Source organism: Pelodiscus sinensis, chromosome 2 (assembly GCF_049634645.1).
Source record: "Pelodiscus sinensis isolate JC-2024 chromosome 2, ASM4963464v1, whole genome shotgun sequence".
In the NCBI taxonomy this organism is placed as follows: Eukaryota; Metazoa; Chordata; order Testudines; family Trionychidae; genus Pelodiscus; species Pelodiscus sinensis.
Window position 1 is genome coordinate 109,091,149 of NC_134712.1, and position 17,928 is coordinate 109,109,076.

At 44.7% G+C, this 17,928-nt stretch overlaps 1 protein-coding gene and 1 long non-coding RNA gene across 15 annotated transcripts in view; one reads left to right on the forward strand and one right to left on the reverse strand.

Moving 5' to 3' along the window:
* Positions 1-14,236, forward strand: part of LOC142827173 (uncharacterized) — a 31,135-nt gene extending 16,899 nt beyond the window's left edge. Inside the window, exons 2-4 of one of the 2 annotated variants that reach the window (XR_012901645.1) lie at positions 1,711-1,823; positions 2,196-2,289; positions 13,879-14,236. This is a non-coding gene — a long non-coding RNA (uncharacterized LOC142827173). Of the gene's footprint in view, positions 1-1,710; positions 1,824-2,195; positions 2,290-8,894; positions 9,026-13,878 lie in introns of those variants that run through there. The other variant, XR_012901646.1, reaches the window with a different exon arrangement.
* The window catches only part of PHACTR1 (phosphatase and actin regulator 1), a 458,960-nt gene that overhangs the window by 262,685 nt on the left and 178,347 nt on the right, over positions 1-17,928 (reverse strand). The window contains exons 1-2 of one of the 13 annotated variants that reach the window (XM_006138764.4): positions 11,672-11,962; positions 11,177-11,247 (exon numbers count right to left, since the gene is read on the reverse strand). The exons of 9 other annotated variants lie outside the window; for them this stretch is intronic. The gene's annotated coding sequence lies outside the window, so the exon portion shown is untranslated. 3 more of the 13 variants (XM_025179342.2, XM_006138766.4, XM_014581429.2) reach the window with 3 other exon arrangements.

The following is a 17,928-nucleotide window of genomic DNA, read 5'->3' on the forward strand; positions in this document are numbered from 1 at the left end:
ACTCTATTATTCAAGGTAACTCAATGTTAGCAATCCAGATATGAAAGCACACCAAAAAAAAAAGAGAAATGTTATTTAGAAAAATAAATAAATAATTTTTCCATTTGTGTTAACAACAAACAGTTGCAGCTTTCAAGTAGGTGCAATTACCACTGCTGTAAACATAGCCATGCATGGCAAGGACTTTCCACTATATTTAATATGGAAATAGTATCATCTGATGAAAGACTTTAAACATCCAAACAAGCACTGCCTCCTGCAACAGTCAAGCTGAAACAAAGGCAGCGTATGCAGAGCAATTCTGTGTCATTCTCATGATCATTTCTACAGCTCACTGTTACTAAGCCTCTGGCTAATTCTAAGTCCCTTGGGATAGGTATATGCACTATGTGGCACATTTTCAGAAGGGCAGCTTCCCCTGGGTTGCAAGTTGTGCTAATACAAGGGAAACGACATCAGCAGACTGAAAATTTAATCCCTCCCCCCATCTAGAATATAAATGATGCCTCCAAGTGAGCAGATCTTAAAAAAAAAAAAAAACACACACACACACGTTTCCTTGCTCTTTAAAACAAACAAAACAAACAAAAACAAAGCAAAACCCCAAAGCAAAGCAAAACAAAAAATTTAAAGCAGGTTCACTCCTATTTTTAAATGTATTTTGGGGTGGCCATAAATAGCATGGTGCTCCTAGTTACGGCTGATTGTAGATTTTGATTTCAAATGTTTAATTTAGGAGTTCTGTGAACACCTCATTAGTGATCTATTTTGGGGTATTTTTTGGGAAGGGAGAAGTGTTCCTATTTACTATAACTTTTCTGGGTAGGGAAGGCCAAAATCTGCTTTCACCACTTTAGGTGTAAATTCACAGGACATCCTTGTTGAAATCAATGGAATTATTTACCATGAGAGCAAATTTTGGCTCTATCCTAATTTTTTCAAATACAAATCTGTTCTTTTCTTCCAATATAGATCCCTGAGGTGGCCCACTTACCAGAATATCTGAACACATCACGTAAAAGCCTCCGTTTTTAACGCTTTTATCCAGGGCAGTCCCTTCGGGGGTGTTTATCGCAGCATCTGCAGGCCTGTAGTCTTACAGTGCCCAGTGGCCACGGTTCACTGTTCCTGGCTGATGAGAGCTCAAGGAGGCCGCATGGGCTAGGCCCCCAACTTCCCATAGCTCTCATTGGCCAGTAATAACAAACCACAGCCATGGGGAACTATGAGTGGCTGTGCCTGCCGTTGCTCTGGTCAACAGGAGGTTCCTCACCCTGTCTTAATGGCATTAACAAACCTCTCCACAACAAAAGACAATGTGGGTGAACAGAGGAAAGAAGCTGGCTAAGCACTGATGAAGTTTTGTTTTTAATAATAAATGTAGTGCCTATGATTTGCTGTAGCCACTTAATTGTGGTAAAGTTTATATCTACAAAGTACAGTATATTTGTGTACAAAGTGATAATATTAAACTGGTGATGACTGATTAAGAGCCATAAGTCTGACCAATTTTGGTTCTTCAAGCTTTTTTGGTTAATTATGATCTCACTGGTACACTGCAGTATAGATATAATTACACATTGCTAGAATGTACATTCATATTCAAGAAATGGGCTCAGACTGTTAGAGTCACATTTAAGCCAACACCAATACTTCCTTTGGTTTCAAAGGGCTTTGGAGTTAATCCTTTGTTTCCTCTTCTCTTGACAGCCAGGGGCTGCACTGCAAGATTCAGAGGCTTTTGTTACCAGAACTCCTTCACAGCCATGAAGACAACTGTTATCAGAAATTGTATTGCGTTTGATAAACATGCAGGATTGCAAGTAAGTAAAGCCATGCATATCTGCAGGTATCTACATCCATGGATGTGGATATCCATGGATAGGGGAGTGGACACCCACGCGGGGCTCTCCCTCCACCGTCTGCTTGGCGGCTGGTGGAGTGGGTTGCCAGAGCAGGCCTCTGCACTGCTAACAGGGAAAAGATGCAACAAGCTCCATCCTAAATCTCCCTGCCCAGTCCCCCTCCAACTCTGCCTGGGAAGCACTGACCTGTGGAGCCCTAGCCTCGGGCCCCTGCTGCCACTTACTCCCAATCCTGCTTTTGTGCTGCCTGCCTTTTCACTGATCAACCCTGCCCACTCCTCACTCATCTGTGCTTCCTTCCCCCACTTCTCTGGATGGTTTGCTGTGTAGATGCAAATAAAATCTGGATCACGCCTTGCAGATCAGAGGATGCGTCGAACCTGGTGGATGCAGATCCACACTTTATCTGTGCAGGACTCTACAAGTAAGTTTGCATTTGGGGATGAGTTCTTCTTCTTGAGGCGGTCAGGGTCTACGTGTGCCACAGAGATGCCACCTTCTACCTTTAGATGCTGGGAACATATAATTTGTGCTCCCTTCTATGGGTAGTTGCAAACTCAGAGAAGTCATTTCTCATTCTCATACAAAAGGCAAGCGTAACTGAGCAGATCTGAAGCCGGGATCTCTGGAACTTAGTGTAGGAGCCTCTATAGCTTGAGCTACAAAGCCAGCTGGCTCTCGGCTTAGGCTGCAGAGCTCACTCGTTCTTATCTCTTGCTGTAAGTGGTCTAAGTGCTACTATGTGGGACAGTGAACCACAGTAGGTGTGTGTGTTACACAAGCATCTTAAAACTATCTATAGAAGGGCTTGGAGTATATTAGGAAAGGGTGGGTGAAAGCAGAAGGATTGATCCTTCCTGCCCCATAGCCTCCAACTGGACTTCCTAAGGCCGTGGTCCCCAACACGGTGCCCACGGGCGCTATGGCGCCCGCGGGGGCATTTCAATGCGCCCGCCAGGTGCTCGGGGCTGGCCTGGCCCTGGCACATGGCGCACGGGCGCTTGCGGGGGGAGCGCGCATAGCGGGGGGAGCGCCGGGCGCGCGGCACTCGGCGGGAGGCGGCGGGGGGGGGAGCGCCGGCCCTGGGCGCGCGGCACTCGGCGGGAGGGGGGGAGCGCCGGCCCCGGGCGCGCGGCACTCGGCGGGGGGGGGGGGAGCGCCGGCCCCGGGCGCGCGGCACTCGGCGGGAGGGGGGGGGGAGCGCCGGCCCCGGGCGCGCGGCACTCGGCGGGGGGGGGGGGGGGAGCGCCGGCCCCGGGCGCGTGGCACTCGGCGGGAGGGGGGGGGGAGCGCCGGCCCCGGGCGCGCGGCACTCGGCGGGAGGGGGGGGGGAGCGCCGGCCCCAGGCGCGCGGCACTCGGCGGGGGGGGGGGGGGAGCGCCGGCCCCGGGCGCGCGGCACTCGGCGGGAGGGGGGGGGGGAGCGCCGGCCCCGGGCGCGCGGCACTCGGCGGGAGGGGGGGGGAGCGCCGGCCCCGGGCGCGCGGCACTCGGCGGGAGGGGGGGGGGAGCGCCGGCCCCGGGCACGCGGCCCTTGAAGGGGGCCTGCCCCCGGGCGCGCAGCTATGGGGGGGCCCCGCCCCCGGGCGCGCAGCTATGGGGGGGCCCCGCCCCCAGGCGCGCAGCTATGGGGGGGCCCCGCCCCCGGGCGCGCAGCTAGGTGGGGGGGCACCCCCGGTCCCTGCCCCCTGGCGCCCGGCGGGCAAACGGCCATGCCCCCTGGCGCCCGACAACCTAAAAAGGTTGGGGACCACTGTCCTAAGGGCATGCTATTATTACCTTCTGGTGGAGAGAACTCCCTAAGTCTTCTAATTCCTGGCTTGGGTGAACAAGAAGAAAGCAAGCACAGGTGGAAGCTTACAGCACCCCGGCCCAAAAGTGGGAAAAAAGCCCCACTCTCACTAGACCCTTGCTATCCATAAATGCCAAGCTCAGTGCAGAACTAAATCTTCTATTCTCCAGAGCTACTTCTATTACTCCTCAACATTAACTGTAATTAGGTGTCTTCTCCAGTGAGTTGGCAATTATCACACACACATGCTGTGAGCACAGCAAGGGCACAATTCCTGCGTTCTTAAATAAACAGGGACACCCACACAACATAAGAAAGATGGTGAGAAGCACAGACACATGCCTTTTGTTTACTGAGACACTCCTGGGTTATAAATAAGTTTAAAGAAAAAGGAAAGCATGTCACACGCTGGCTTAGAATGGGAACATAACATTTTGTTGCATTCACTTTTAGCTTGAATTGAACAAGGTTTCTTATTCCACTATCACATTTAAGTTCTGAGATTTTGACATGCTCAGAGTTACCCTTGAACAGAACATGTAAGTCTTCAAAAAGAATTTTGCGTTCCTAATGGAATGCCACCAGGTCGTGATTACTTCAGCAGATGCCTCATCCCCCCTACCGTCAGCTGATATCAACTGCAGCACTGGGGAAGCTAGTGGTGGCTGCCTGGCTGCTCTCAGGGAGAGGATGGGACTCAAACCCATAATCCCAGGCACTGGAGGATAAGGGGTCAAAGAGAGACTGATTGGCTAGTGATCACTCAAAATCACTAGCCATTTTCAGGCCTAAAACAGAACAAATTATTTCATCCTAGGTTTTTTTTTAAATCTTAAATTGAAATGGTCTTATCAAAATGATGCATTTATTTCAATGGAACATGATTCTGAACACAGGGAGCAATGTGAGAAGCAAAGAGAAGATGTGCAATGCAATGATTCTATTAACACATATATTTTCATTTTTGGAAAAGCAGTCTTTAAGCAGGAAAGATCCAATACAGAACTGGCCATAACCAATCTAAAGTGAGGGAGAAGTCTCCCAGACTTAAAGACAGCAATTGGATTTACTGGAAGTACAAAGGCCATCTAAATGATATTTCTGTCCACACAAAGACCTTTATCCTAATGTCACTCCCAACTCTCCTACACCTAGGCAATTGAGCTCAATACAATGCAGTCTTTTATTACTCAACCCGTTCAGAATGTTTTTCTTATTTGGAAAGTAGCTAAGTATGACCTACAGATCACATAATTTCCCAAATACAAATTAAAGCATTTAACTTCCAAGAACAACAAAGGATTTTGACTTGAAAAGTAAAACTAAAGAATTTTGTTTGCTTCTATTATCTTAAGACAAACCTGATGTTTATTTCATATTTATCAAGCTTCTGTCTAATGGACACTAAACATCCCAATATCCACATACAAGCAAGGGTGAGAATTTGAAATCTGGTGTATAAATCCAGTCATATAGAAGAGTCCTTCTGAATAGATACAGTGCTTTTTCACCTCAAGAGCAGCAGTTCAAGTACAATCATGAATAGTAGTGATCCAAAATTGTTACTTTTGGACAGCTGTTGTGTCTCCTGTATGAAATGAGTTCCACTCCAGTAGACAGCTGTTAGCATCCCTGGTTTGTCTAGTTAGCCATGTAGGCTGAGAGCTGGCAGCCATGTATTGGAACCTGGGGGGTGCTAGAACAATCCTCTCCAGTGGGCCGCGGGGCGACAGGCAAGGGCTGCTCCCAGGTACCTAGAGAGCGCTCTCTCCTCTCATCTGAAGAAGTGGGTTGTGCCCATGAAAGCTCATGATACCATCTACATTTTTTCTTAGTCTTTAAAGTGCTACTAGACTATTTGTTGTTTTTTAAAGTTTTTGAAAACTTGAAAGTAGGAATAAGGGATCTTCAGGAAAAGGGCTTATTTTCCGGAGAATCGCATCTACACTGGCGCTTTTCTCCAGCAAAAACCCCGAGCCGGAAAAAAGCAGCAGCCATGTAAATGCAAATGCCGCGGGGGGTATTTAAATCCCCCGTGGATTTGCAATTCCGAAGTGTCTCATTAGCATCCCTTTTCCGGAAAGGGATGCCAATGTAGACACAGCCCGGGTGTTTATCAACTGTCAAAAGGTCAGTAAGAATCCACTATTTTCACCTTAATGACTTAAAAACAGATTAGTAAGGAAGGAGTGAATAAAATACATGCAGCCAGGACTTGTGGGGGTGTATCAGCAAGATTCAGTCTGTAAAACTGGAGGAAATCTCATTACCATGACATACCAGCCATTTACAAGAAGTAAGATTTAATGTTAAACATTGCAGCCCGATTAACCCGCAGATATTTTTGATTACCAGGAACTGTTCCACAAATCAGTAAAGTTGTAATTCTTTGCACTTCATTAATGCAAAAGGGGGACAAATTAATCCCTGGTGTAATTCTCTTGACCCCAATAATAGATCCACACCAGAAATTAATTTGCCCTGAGACCTACAACAGGTATAGGATATCTATGCGACTCCCACTTTCTCAGTAGGAAATCATGGACTTACAACTGTAATGCAAGGCACCTTAGAACAGTGGTCCCCAACCATTTGGGGTTGCCGGGCTCCAGGAGGCATGGCCGTTCGCCCGCCGGGCGCCCGGGGGGGCGGGGCCCCCTCATAGCCGCATTCCGGGGCCGGCGCTCTCCCCTCAAGCGCCGCGCGCCCGGGGCCGGCGCTCTCCCCCCCCCTCCACCAAGCGCTGCGCGCCCGGGGCCGGTGCTCTCTCCCCCAAGTGCCGCACGCCCAGGGCCAGTGCTAGCGCTTTCTCCCCCCCCCCCCATGCGCCGCGGGGGGTGAATCCGCGGCGCCCCCGGGGCCGGTGCTCACAGTGTGCCACGCGCCCGGGCTCCAGCACCGCGCATGCGCCACGTGCCCGGGGCCAGGCCAGCCCTGAGCACTTGGCGGGCGCCGAGAAATGCCCCCGCGGGCGCCATGGCGCCTGCGGGCACCGTGTTGGGGACCACGGCCTTAGAAAGTAAGTGGATACAAATCATTCTGTTGAAAAACAAAAGTTGTGAGCTTAAGTACATTCTGGAATTGCATTAAACACAGACACTCAAATTTGAACTCCTGTCATTATGGGCAAGAAAGGGGAAACAAGGCACATCACTATTACATGTCATATAAAGAAATGTATTTTTGATGGCATGTTTCCTTCAGTAGGAATACGTGGCTATGGAAACATTTGCAAAACTCAGCAGTTTTGTTTCAAGAAATTAATGCAACATTTTAGTTAGTTTCTGTCCAGGTAGGTTTATATAGATGAGTCTCAGATCTTGGACCACGCTCTTAGAAGAGCGAAAATCTCAAAATTTTGAAACTGTTGTTGACTTTCACATATTTTTGTGTTATGACTGCAGTTTTGCATGACTTTGTAAAACCATAACTGGTCCCGGGTTTCTCAAAAGTGAGTTCAGATATTCAGGAAAATAATTATGGCACATACAGTTTTGCCCAAAATGGAAACACGTTGAAGAACACAGGTTCTATATTTAGAAAAAAACTTGAAACCTTTGAGAGTCCTGTTCCAGTTAGCTTTGTTACAGTCTGAGTCGTGGGAGGCTGAATAGTTTGTTTGTTTTTAGTTTATATTACTCTCCTAGTAATCATAAAGCAAGATGAGAATCACTTTAAAAACAAGAACATTCACTTTCACGTAGCACAGATCCTGACTGTTTAAGATGTATCTGTCCTGATAGAAATTTCCTGCTCTGCAGGATGAAATCTGTTATATAAAACTGAGGATCTCTTAAAACACTACTCCCTTCATGTTGAACAGAAGAAATTTTAAAAGCCCGAGAGTGTACTTAGAAATAGTTTTCCCTTTAGAAACAATAAAATGTACGAAAGAAAATTATACAATGAAACTTAAAAAAAAAAGCAGAAGAAATGATAGGGGTCTCACATTTTGTGAATAATTTAAGAGATATGAGATGAGGCATGAGTTTGTACGAAAACTAGAATCCAGGCAAGTGTCAGTTGGTTTCAGGATTTACTGTCCAGATTTTGCATCACTTTATTGCAAAAAATTTGGGCCAAATCTAAGTGATTGATGCTGGAGCAAGAGTACAAGCAAGCCAGCCAAACTCACAGGCAAGGTTGGAAAATCCTTCTCGCTTTCCATTCTTAGTTTCAGCTTCTGGATTTTCAAATTACTGATACAATTTACAGACTGTCCTCTGAAATTTCTTTAGCATTAACATGCTTAGTAGAGGAATATGTTTTCATAAGTCCTTGAGGAAATCAAAGGTGAGCGAGAAAGGCTGTTTCAGAGTATTTTTATGGATTTTATGATAACTAGCAATTAGAAAGTTTGGGCAATATGCAGAGGTAAAAGTAAGTAGGTGTGCCCAGTTCCAGCAAGAACTGACTGAGCTGCAGGAAAAGCCAGCAGGGAGCTATTTAAAGAGTTTTCAGGGCCCCGGATTGCAATAGGACAGTACCTGTGAGCAATTGTTAGTTACTTTCATCCCTGGCAATATGTACTTGATTCATACCTATTACCATCTATTACTATAGGTTAAGACCAAGTCAGTTAAGTTTTAGTCTGTTGATAATCACCCTTATTTGGCCATAATTATTCTCATGGAGCAAATATTATGTGTCTTATGAATGCATGAAAGACTGTACCAGATCATTCAGTCTCACCTTTGTGTATCAGATCAAGTCTCCTTTAAAATGCACATGTTTATCCAACAGATCATGATGGTTCTCACAGAGAGACTGATGGTTTAATTTATTGTCAGTCAGACCACCACTCATAAAAATGAATGGGCATGTACTGAATGGGTACATAGCTCTCAATCATCAACGAGTCTACTGCATGGCAACAGACAGAAACACCTAACTTAGCATAGCCTCTAATTTCTATTTTTTTGAGGGAGGTAAGCATTCTTTATAGAACCTGCTGGATTATTTTTTGTTGTCCTTCAGCTGATATTTTATTAGCATACCATTAGATATCTATATCTAGCAGTACAAGCTATCACTGTGATAATATTTGACCAAACTGATCCTTCCTGTGCCCCCCTTCCCTTCTCCTATTTATTTCGAGTTTCCTTAACCTCTAATCATAACTCCGGTCATCTGAAGAAGTGGACTGTGCCTACAAAAGCTCATGGTACCATCAATATGTTTTGTTAGTATATAAAGGGCTAACAGACCATTTGCTTGCTGTTTTTTTTTCTGTAACAGACTAACTCGGCTACCCCCTGAAGTTCCTCAAAATCAGTGCTCTTCTATGAGGGATCAGTCTGGCCAAACTATCTGCTTTCGGAGTTTATATTGCAAGGTGATATAATTCACAGGCTTTGTATGTATTAAATAGTGAGTGATGATGCTCTCTAGTGGCTGCAGCTACCGCTATCAATGTTATAAAACTTCTTTAGCACAAGTAGTAGCAGCCTTTGGAGCCAAAGGACCATGGTTTCTAGTCCTATGTATGTCTCACCTGGCTCTGGGAATTTTTGGATTTAAAATAAGATACTGTTCAAAATGAGCAAGGAGGGATGAAGCTGATATACTGTAATCACATCTGTTGTGTGAAATATGCAGCTCCTGTACAATGGGAACAACAAATCATATAGCATGTGTCCATATTTTAAATTTTTAACTACAACCTTTTTACCATAAACGTCCCCTCTGATGGCAGATTTAGAAAACAGAAATTCAGTAAAAGCAAATGCTTGCCTACCTGCGAATCTATATCACTATTAAAATAATTTAATATTCACGCAGTACTTTTTATGTAGAGATCCAAAATGCTGATCTATACATACGAGGGGACTGTGCCGTCTGCTCACTAGGCTCGCCTACCCCCCTCTCTCTAGATGCTTTCGCTTTGCTGAGAGAGCATGTTGACACTGATGATGTTATTCTGTCGCCTGGTAGGAATATTCTGTCTCTTTAAAAAAAAAAAAAAAGTTTTTCCTGCCAGAGAGAGAGAAAATCACTTATAAACTATGATTTATATATTAGAGAGAGAGAGAGAGAGAGAGAGAGACTGCATCCCCTACTGCTGAAATGCTGCCTTCTTTAGCACGGAAGGTTTCCACACAGCAAATCTACAACATAACTCTATAGCCAGCTGAAGCTACATTGCAAATTTTATGTAAGCAGAATGTAATTACCCAAGTTAACATATGCTCGGGTTATGCTAAATGGGGAAAAAAAGAGCTATTTTATCTAACTGAAACAGTTGAGTAGTTAAGGCAGAAGGCTGTTCCACGCTGCATTGCAAACTAGTTTGATCTTGGTCAAATTATTCAGGGCCTGTCTACAATACACATTTTACTATTTCACTGTATTTCTGGCAAGGATATTTTTGTTCTAACCCTTTATTCTGTCCATAGTGTGAATGCAGGAATACTAATATAGCATTATGCTACTGTCTGAATCATTGTATCCTGGCTTAGGCTGTCACATAGAGCTATAAACATGTCCTTCAAAAAAAATGCCAACAAAATACCCCTGACAATATACTGGGATGGTTAGACTTGTATCATAAATGAATCCACAAGCTCTGTGCCTCAGTGTTTCCACCTGAAACACACACCCCCCCCCCCCCCCCCCCCCCCCGCTGCCCCAGAAATACTAATGCATACCTCACCAGCACATTAGGAAGCTAAATTAATGTTTGCAATCTTAGGAGGAATAGGACTACAGAAGAGCAACATGTTATTTTACGTCCTCTAAGAAAAATTAATCATGATTATAGACATATCACCCTCCTTACCACCTGACCAATATTCGTGCTTACATTTTTTCTTTCCAATCTCAAATCTTATTTCCATCTAACCCCTTCTTTCAGTCTGAAAGTTTGCATATCATGTTTCAACATACCTGTATAATAAAGAATAACCACACATAACATTGAAAATAAACTATTTAAAAGCAAATTCATTGCCCTTTTCCCTGGCAAGCTCTCTCCCCAAACTCCTGATTTGGGGCTTGCCCACGTTGCAACTTTGTGTGCAGGGATTTCTTGTAATAGCTACCAGATGGTGGAACAATTCCATTATTCTTTTCACATGTCAGCAACTGGATCAAAGAGGGAATCTGCAGAGATCAAATTTCCTTGCCTGGCTTTTTCTAGCTCTCTACCTTGTTTGCAACAGAGGCTGCTCAAGAAGGAAACTCCTTTTTAGGTCTCCTAAATTAACTTTTTTGGGTTGCTCAACAATCATGTGCTGTGGTCCTGCAGTTATCACATGTCCTTATTGCAGTAGGATTTGCTAGTGAATCCCCCTGGTCTGCAAATCCCAGACTCACTTTTTCTCAGAACAGCTAGTGATCACTCATTCACACACACTGGCTTTTGGACATACACATGCAGCTGCTTGCATCAACTATGTCTAACAAATACAAACAGACAAAAGGTCTTTGCGAACCGAAACAATACATATAGATCTAGATTACCAGTTCTTTGAGAAAGAAGAATATTCAGGAACAAACATATGGTTTATGCTCTTGCCTACCTGTTAGAGATCACAAAGCTGCTTTCACACTTCCTGCCTTTCTCTCTCTGCAACAGCTGTGCTTTCTGAAACTGAGCAACAATCTGCTTAAGTGTTGTGGTCTGAAAATACACCCCCCCTCCCGGCTCACCTCCATGCAGCCTTGCAGTGCCAGACAACCCCTGCTCCTTCTGATTCAGCCAGTCGAAAACAAGTTACAATTCACTGGCCAGCTCACATGTGAAAGGGAGATAGAGAGTTCAGAACAATCAATCCAATTAACAGTCCTGAAACCTGCACCAAGGCATTTATGTGATAATAAAAGGTTACATTTTATTTGGCACCTCTTCCTCCTCCCCCTTACATGTTACCTATAAATAGATTTTCAGCAGACCCCTGCCAGTTTACAGAGGTACCAGCTGTTTTCTCTCTCTCTCTGCCTTCTGTCTTAGATAGTCACAGAAAAGTACTAATGGTTTTAGATTAGGGACTAGTAAGAATATGATTGCTTCTTACCTCCACAAGGCAATGATTCCTAGCTCCTTGTTGAGGTTTCCAGTGAACCACTCATTTTGTTCAACAGCGGAGGCAACCAGTTTTGAAGGCAGAGGTTGTATCAAAGGGAACAGAAAAGAACACACAAGTCCAGCTAGTGTCCTCCTACTCCCATTCGTCCTCTCCCCATCTAAGCTTTGACCCAGAAATCCACTGGGGCTGTTGCAGCAGTAGATGATTTCAGATGAAGTGCTATGGAAAACCTGTACTGTCTACTTTTTGTTTTAAACACTGTTTGTTGAGTTTTTTACCATGCAGCTTGTCTCCTTCTGCAGGGAATTACTCAGACAGCAAGTCATGTGACTCTGGGGCTGCACAATTATATAATTCAAACTGTGCTAAGGCTATTCAGGGTTTTGATTTTGAAATCACACCCATGAAGAGAAACAAACAAGAGCAGATGACATGGAAATCCATGTGCTCTCTGATCAGGAGCCTATATCTCTAAGCAAGCAAGTTTGTGTGTGTTTGTTGTTACCCAGGACATCTGGGAGGGCTCCCCCTTAGTTCAACACCCCTCTGTAAGTCAGAAGGGAGTCCAGTAGTACACGGACTTCTTAAGGAGTAACCAACAGCTCTTTAGGAGGAAGGGCTCCAGGGATCAGAAGACATTTTCAAAATGTAACTTAGGAGTCTGTGTATGGGGGTGGGGGGAAGCAGGGGAAAGAGTTCCAATGATTCTAGTCTAGAAAGAGTTCCTAGCTGTAAAGTTTGGGTATGGATCTGGAGCCAGTTTAGACCTTCTCCAGAGTTGGAGTGGTTTCAATCCAAAGGGGTTAGTGGTAGCATTCATACCAACAGGACTTAGTCATGACAGTCATGCTACATCTACATCGCAGGCTTCTTGCGCAAGAACTGTTTTATGCAAGAGTTCTTGTGCAAAAGGTCTTCCACAAGAGCGCATCCACACTGCCATGTGCTTTTGCACAAGAGCGTCCATGGCAGTGTGGACGCTCTCTTGCGCAAGAAAGCTCTGATGGCCTTGCGCAAGAAATTCACGTTGCCTGTCTACACTGCCTCCTTGTGGAAGAGCTCTTGCGCAAGAGGGCTTATTCCTCGTGGGGAGAGGAATAACTCTTCCAGAAGAAGCCCTGTTTTCCGACGCTGTTCTGTAAATTTACTTACACAAGAACGCGCGTGCAGTGTAGACACCCGGCAAGTTTTTGCGCAAGAACAGTAGTTCTTGCGCAAAAAGCCTGCTGTGTAGACATAGCCTCAGAGTGTGTGGATTTACGGCCCTTCTCCACTATATAATACAGGGGTGGAGAAACTAAGGCACAGCTTGCCTGGATCTGGCCCCTGAGGCTGAAGCCCATGCTGCTGAGGGTTTTTTTGCTTTGTTTTGTTTTTGTTTCTCACTTGTGTGCAGCCTGTGACGGATTTTTCTGTGGGTCAGTGGACCCTGACCCAAAAAAGGTTCCTCACCCTGATGTCAATAGAATGGAAAATGTCACGTAGAACATAGCCACACGGAGCAGCTTATAAACCAGGGGTGGGCAATAATTTTTGCCTGGGGTTCACTTCAAAAATTTTGAAGTAGCCCAAGGCCACCCCGGAAGGGGTGGGGCCTAAACAGGAAGAGGTAGGGCCTACATGGGAAGGGGTGGGGGAGCCCCTTTGGCCCCCCCTTCGCACTACGCACCCATGCTCTGGAGGCTTGGCATGCTCTGCCACCCCCAGACCAATCAATTTGAAGTGTCATGGGCTCCTCACAGGGCTGGGGCCGGGCAAAGGAAGTTTCACGCAGCTCCCCCACTCCCAGGCCCTGATTGGCCTGGGGGAGTGCCCGAAGCCTTCTCTGCTCTCCCCCCTGCCCTGCAAGTAGAACAGTCGCTTCAAAGTGCCACGTGCTCCTGGCAGGGCGGCAGGAGGCTTTGGGCATTCCCCTGCCCCCAGGCCCTAATTGGCTTGGGGGCAGGGAAGCAGCAGGGCTTCCGTGGGTTGGATCCACCCGCTTGGTGGGCCGCATCTGGCCCATGGAGGCCCTTTTGCCCACCCCTGTTATAAACACAAATACATCACAAAAACATTTGGCCTTTCTACAGAAACATGGACATTCCGTGTTTGGCTTTATCCTTTTACAATGACAGGCCTGGCAGGAGTGGTGGTGGATTTGAGCCAGTATTTCAGTTCTGACCCAACTCAAGGTGCTGTCCTCACACCAACAGGCCTGGTGTGAAAGAGAATACCATCACTGCCACCAGTCCACCAACGGCACCAATATGCCTCAACTACTTCGGAGCTTGCCCCATCTGACGGTTTGATGCCCTCTCTTCTTTCAACTGATTGATTGCTGCCTCTTTATTTCCAAATGCTTTCCTTTGTACTATTTCCTATGTTCCCGGATATACTTTGTTGATTGACTTTCATCTATGCGATCTGACTAATGGATTACATTGTGCTGATTCACAGACTGCCCCACTGAATTGAATTTGTCACTTTCTTTCTCCAGATCCTTTTATGGGGTCCTCCTCAGTTTCCACACCACATTTGTACTATTAAATGTATATAATAAAAAGCTCTTGAGTTTTACATTCAAGGCCCTAGTTCCTATTTATTAGTGCCTTATTAATTATTATTATTATTGTTATTGTTATTTGTACTAGAGTAGTGCCCCAGTCACGGATAAGAGGCCTGTGGGCAAAAGCGGCCTGGTGATTATAAATGGCCCACAAAAGCTCATCGCGTATTAAACCATCTTGTTAGTCTTTAAAGTGCTACATAGTTTTTCCTTTTGTTTTTGTAAGATGGATATGTGATAGGTTGGATCACAGAAATCCACTTGGGGTTGTCACCCAGGGTGCTGATCAAGCCACTGATGCTCTCTTTCCTGCCCTCTGGGGCTTCCCATTACCCTGTCCTGCTGGGTCAGAAATTCTAGTCTCCTCTAGCCAAGGCACAAAGTTTGAGTTATTACTCCCCAGCAGAGAAACATAGACACTGAACCAGCTCAGCTAGGAAGACTCAAGTTATAAGGCTTTTGAGAAAACCCAGGAAATCAACTCCCTAAAGGGACCAAACCCCAAAATAAATCTGTCTTACCCTGTCTAAAAGTTTTACACAGAGAAAGTTCATCAAGATGTTTGCCTCCTTTATCAATGAAGGAGAGCTATACACAGCAGTTGCTGCCCCACAGGTAACATTTATTTGCACTCAGCTTGATAATAAACAAGTGTTTTTATTAACTATAAAAAGTAGGACTTAAGTGATTGCAAGTGAAAACAGATCAAAGTATGTTACCAAGCAAAAAATAAACAGGAGATTGCCATCTAATTCTAATATACTAAAATGTATTACATGCAAATTCTTACCCTAAACAGGGAAGAGTTGATTTTTTCTGACCAGCAGCTTTGCCTTCACCCTTTCATTAGAGTTCTTTTGATTCCAAGTTGCTTCATATATATCTGCTTTGGATGGGGAGGCAATTTCAAAAGCCTGCTGAAGACAAGACCACTCTATTCCTTAAAAATGTGTGTGGGAACCCTTTTTTCTATATCCCCATCCCCATGGAAAAATGGATTCCAGTAACAGGTGGCATAGTCACATGTCTTCCTAGGACAAACCACACAGTTTAGGTTTACAGGAAAAATAAAACCATTCAAGATTCATTGGTTTGAGTACTGAGCCATTAAGTTCCTAAAAAAATCACTAATGGCACTCATTAACACATTTATAATTAAAAATGGATTTAAACTTCCTATTTTATCTTCACATATAAGAATGATATATACATATTCATATTCATATACATAAGCCATTTTCATAAAGCATGGGGGGCATGATAGGATATAGTAATAGTAGGGCTGTCAAGTGATTAAAATAATCATAATTACTTGAGTGATTAAAAATGAATAGCGGTAATTCACAATGTTAAATTATAATGAAATATCATTTATTTTAAATATTTTGGATGTTTTCTACATTTTAAAAGATATTGATTTCAATACAACACAGAATACAAAATGTACAACACTCCCTTTATATTTGCACTCTAAAAAATTACTTTTCAGTTTATTTCATACAATTATGGTAGTGCAGTCTCTCAATATATAGATATTGCTCCAGCATAGTGCATGGATAAATGACAACAAAAGTTACAGAGCATTGGGGAACCAGGTATTTTGTGTTCAACTCTGACCCAATGACCATTCATTGTCATCCTAAGGACTACGACTTGCCACTCTGAATGACAATGAGTAGTCACCAGGCCCGAGAAAGACAGGAAGAATTACACTAGTTCGGTTTTTTTCAAAGTGGTCAGCGGACCCACCCCGAGAAAGCTGCTAAGTGGGCCGCTCTGGTTTATTTATCGTCTCCGCAGCCACGGAGCCTCGTGGCTCCCATTGGCTGTGGTTCACTGTTTGCAGCCAAGCAGAGCCGCAAGAAACACTGTGAGCCAGGCTGCTGCTTCCCACAGCTCCCCTTGGCTGCAAACGGTGAACCACAGGTCAATGGGAGCCGTGAGGATCTGTGGCTGAGGTGCTGGTAAGCAAACAAACTGGAGTGTCCCATAAGTAGCTCTCTCAGAGTGGGTTCACTGACCACTTTGAGAAACACTGCTCTAATTACAGCGACGAGGAGTCCTGTGGCACCTTATAGACTAACAGATTTATTGGAGCATAAGCTTTCGTGGGCAAAGACCCACTTCGTCAGATGCACGTAGTGGAAATTCCAGAGGCAGGTATACATATGCAGGCATAAGAAAAGAGTTCCAATCAAGAGTAAGGCTAGAGGTAATGAGGTCAGTTCAGTCAGGGAGGATGTGGCCCACTTGTAGCAGTTGATGTGGAGGTGTGAACACCAAAAGAGGAGAAACTGCTTTTGTAGTTGGCTAGCCATTCACAGTCTTTGTTTAATCCTAAACTGATGGTGTTAAATTTGCAGATGAACTGTAGTTCAGCAGTTTCTCTTTGAAGTCTGGTCTTGAAGTTTTTTGTTGCAGGATGGCTATCTTTAAATCTGCTACTGTGTGTCCAGGGAGATTGACATGTTCTCCTACAGGTTTTTGTATATTACCATTCCTGATATCTGATTTGTGTCCATTTATTCTTTTACATAGGGACTGTCCTGTTTGGCCGATGTATATAGCAGGGGGCAAATTGCTGGCACATGATTTTGCAGATTCAGACTAATGTGGCTACCCCTCTGATACTGCTCTAATTAGTATATGCATGTGGAAGACCTACATGAATCCCTGTTCCAATGACTATATAGTTATTTTTAAAAACTAGAATAGCTTCAAAAGCAGAGATGGAAACAGAGCCTTGCCAGAGTCTCCCATAGTTCAGTGGTTAGGGCAAATCCCCGAAATGCTGTAGATGCCAGTTCAAATCACTTCTCCGTGTGTGAGAAGGGGGGAATTGAACGTGAGTTTTCTACACTTCAAGTGAACACCCCAGCCGAAACCTTCAAGAGGCATAGCAACTACACTATCTCTTCCTGTTTTGTAAATCTGCTTCTCCTTTGCTTTTGTCAAAATGAAACATTAGGTATTTTGACATCACTGTACCACAAGGTTTCAATGCTTTTAGTTTGGTTGAGACTATTCAATGAACTCAACATGAATTCACAAAGCGTTGGTCAAGCTGAAACTGCATTTTTTGATGAAAAAACTATTCATCCAAAAATTTTTGCTCAGCTCTACTGTATACTGAAGCCTTGTATTTTGCCTTACTGCACAATGTAATTACACTCACAGGGTCACAGCTAAATCAGTGGTTCCTTAGAACAGGGATAACTACTTTTTGTCAAGGTCCAGACTTCAGAGAAAATACTACAAAACAACAGCAACAACAATAAGTGTTCAAAAGTGTCTGTCAGGCTGCATTTGGCCCATAGGTTACTACTGACAGCCTAGTGCAGGGCTACTCAACCTTGGAAGCCCTGGGGGCCACAATGATACTCACAGCACATGCCAAGGGCTGCAAATTAAGTGAGGTTGCATATACATGCAAATATATGCAAATATGTTCTTTCACACTGATGGGCATGAACACAAAACACTTCCCACAATGCCCCGGCACTCCCAGCACCTCCTCCCTGGGGGCTAGAAACACTGACACCCTGTACCTGTCTGTTCCAGCCAGCCTGTCCGCTTGTGTTTTTCAGTGCTCACCCTGCTCATCTGGACAAACTGGAGAAATGGTCTGAGGTAAATAGGATGAAGTTTAATAAGGACAAATGCAAATTGTTTCATTTGGGAAGGAACAATCCGTCTC